General features: G+C 52.2%; 1 protein-coding gene across 1 annotated transcript in view; it reads right to left on the bottom strand.

Moving 5' to 3' along the window:
• Positions 1 to 2,557: 2,557 nt before the first annotated feature.
• The window catches only part of ADRB3 (adrenoceptor beta 3), a 1,771-nt gene continuing 1,052 nt past the window's right edge, over positions 2,558 to 3,276 (bottom strand). The window contains exon 3 of the mRNA XM_010838782.1: positions 2,558 to 3,218. The gene's annotated coding sequence lies outside the window, so the exon portion shown is untranslated. The remainder of the gene's footprint in view (positions 3,219 to 3,276) is intronic.

Below are 3,276 nucleotides of genomic sequence, written 5' to 3'. Positions count from 1 at the left end.
GACATACTGCCCCTGCCCAGGGATCTGAGAAGGGAGCCTACATCTCTGGCTTTTAGGATGGAGCCATAAAGGGCACCATTTCCATGGCCTTTACCTGTGCCCGCAGGCCGAGAGAAAGAAACTGCTAGACGCCGTAAAGGCTGAGGAATGAAGCTGGTGTGGAATGTTCATCCCGTGACTGCCCACGAGGGCCACAGACTGCATTTACCACTGTTCCCCAGAACAGGGGTGCCCAGCCTCTGGTATCTAAGGTCTGACTATCTGAGGTGGAGCCGATGTAATAATAATGGAAATAAAATGTACAATACATGTAATGCACCTGAGTCATCCCAAAATAACCACACACACCTCCCCCCCGACCAACCACCACTTTGTGAAAAAGTAGTCTTCCATGAAACCAGTCCCTGGTGCCAAAAAGGTTAGGGACTCTGCCGCTAGTGGTAAGGAACCCGCCTGCCAATGCAGGGACATAAGAGACGTGGGTTCGATCCTTGGGTCAGGAAGATCTGCCGGAGGAAAGCATGGCAACCCACTCCAGTATTCTTGCCTGGAGAATCCCATGGACAGAGGAACGTGGTGGGCTACAGTCCATGGGGTCGCAAAGAGTCGGACACGATTGAAGCAACTTAGCACACGTGCACATCACAGAAGAACCTACCACGGGAGAGTCCTAGGAAAGCGTGTTATCAACAACACCCTCCCCCTAACTCTGCCTGCTCCTCAGCGGTCTCAGAGGTTGCAGAAGGCAGGTTCCCTCTGAAAAAGCCAGTCACTCCTCATCCCGTTTCCTCCCACCTTGTCACTTCTGCTCAGGCAGAGCCAGCGGTTCCATGGACCCTTTTTCCCTCACTGGTCCCAGGTGGTGCCGTGGTAAAGCATCCACCTGCCATTGCAAGAGATGCAGGTTTGATCCCTGAGTCAGAAAGATCACCTGGAGGAGGAAAGAGCAAACCACTCCAGTATTCCTGCCTAGAAAATTCCAGAGGAACCTGGAGGGCTATACAGTTCATGGGGTCGCAAAGAGTCAGGCACCACTGAGCACACACCACCACTAGCACCATCTGCAAGTCTTCACATCTCTAGGTTCAGACGATGGTTGTTTGTCTTCCCCAGTTCAAGTGCTCCAGGCCCGTGCTACAGAGAGCAACCCACTCAACATCCAAGGGTATAAATCTCCCTTGGCCTGACACCTGACAGCAAGTTGCTGGAGAAATGACCGGAGTGGCTGGCTGCCTCTCCACCTGTCAGACACAGTGGTGACAATTGGCAGACAGAGTCCACAGCTCCAGCACAAGTCTAAACACTCCAGAGGAACCTGACAGCTGGCACACGGGTGCGTATCGAGTAAGACTCAAGCCCTGTGAGCTCCTGGATGGCGTTCAAGGACCATTCTACAAACCAGAGCACCCTCCTGCCCCCAAATCATTCTTCTCCCCCGCCTAGCACCCTGGCACCGACTGGACAACTTCCCTCAGCGATGTTGGGAAAATATCCAGAGATGGGGAGAGAGAAGAGGCCCTCTTACTTATGCTCAGGCTAAAGCGAGACTTCCTTCTCCACTAAAGGTTCAACAGTTGAGTCTTTGCCAAGAAACCTTCCACACCTCAGACACCAGAGACCTCGTACTGCTGAGTGAAGGAGAAAGTCATCTTTGGTATGCAAACATCCTAAGAAATAAAACCTGGACTCCTAGACAGAAGAAAGCAGCTAAGGCCAGGACCAGTTCACAGGGAACACCCATATGTGGAAATCCACTGAGCTTATCCTCAGGGCCGATCAAAGTTTTATAACCCTGGAGCCCCTGAAGGTAGCCAATGCATTGTATGCTGCCGTCACCCAGCTCGTTCAACTTTTACTGATTTACTGTCTCTCCCGTAAATCAGCCTGGACAATGGTCTCTGCTCACGGAGTCTAAATAAGAACTCACAAATGACCCGGGGGGTTTCCATAGAAATTTTCTTTCCCTGGAAACTGCCTGATAAGATTCATAAAATTGGAATAAGGGGGGAAAAATATTATCAAGGAGCTCAAACTTGGAACTCCAGTTTTAGTTCAAGAAGATAATACAGATTTCTGCTGCCCAGGAAAGGGAGTGGGAAGGTAGAGGTTAATAGAGGTTATGGAAAGGATAAGAAATGTCAGAATATATTTATAACCCAAGAACATCTGCCCAACACAAACAATGGTCTGTGCCGCCACACACACGTACAGCACAGGACAAAACTGGTTCCTGGTGGCAGCGGGATGTTATGAATCCACCTCTGGCTTGTAGCGCAAGAGCTCCATGTGCCCTGATCCCTGGCACAGCAAACCCCACCCTCCTGCGGGCACTTCAGTGAATCCCGAGGGCAGAACGGCCTCCAGGGTCGGGAGATCGGAGTGTCAAAGGCTCACTCTGCCTCCTTCACCCCAAAAGACTTTTCATTCTTTGTTTCAAGAGGATCAAGAAGAAAGGGACAAGGATTAGGCCTAATTTATTGCCTCTGTCACAGAGGCAGCTCTATGAAAGGATTAAGTGGATTACACAGAGAAAACAAAGGGAGAGAAAGAGGGCGATGGATAAACTGCATTCAGTAACATTTATTAATTTGATTTCAAAAGGAAAAGGGACCCATTCTAATGGTTCACCTTCCCAGGAAACCAGGAGCGCCCCCCCACCCCCACCCCAAAGGCTAAAGTAAAGTCCTGAAACTGCTGTGAGGTAGGTGTGTCTACAGTGAGGAAGCCAGGGACAGAAGCCCAAACCGTGACCTTCCCCACCTTCCTCTTCTCAGCCTGGGCCTCCAGCACCCCGGTGGGTTCCTCAGGGTCTGGGCGGCAGAAGGAACAGAATGAAGGTGCCCGCCTTGCCCCTGCGCACACAGCACCCGAGTGGGACAGGTGCGGGTTCCGGGGCTAAACGCAGCCCAGCTCCTGCCCGGGCACCTGGGCATGGGAAGCCAGACGCGGGAGCTGCTGAGGTAGCGGTGAAGTTCAGGGCTGGGGTGTAGAAAACTTCTCTCAGAAAGAGAGCGAAAACCCACTTGGTAAGGATTTCCCCTCCCCAGTCAGCCCCCGCGCCTCCTCCCAGGACCCAGTCGTCAGGCTGGGGAGGGCAGAGTTTTCCAGCTGGGAAACTCCACGGGGCTCATTCTGAACCGAGGCCGGCCAGAGGCTTTCCAAAGGTTCCGGATCAATGGAGTTGTTTCTTCAAGGCCTAAGAAAGTCCGCAGGAAGCCCTGAAAAAACGGAGATAACAGTACCTTGGGGTGAGGGGGCAAAGGGTGGGAACGAGGG

Source organism: Bison bison, unplaced genomic scaffold, assembly GCF_000754665.1.
Source record: "Bison bison bison isolate TAMUID 2011002044 unplaced genomic scaffold, Bison_UMD1.0 scf7180017864105, whole genome shotgun sequence".
NCBI lineage: Eukaryota > Metazoa > Chordata > Mammalia > Artiodactyla > Bovidae > Bison > Bison bison.
This window is presented reverse-complemented; position numbering and strand designations above follow the sequence as displayed.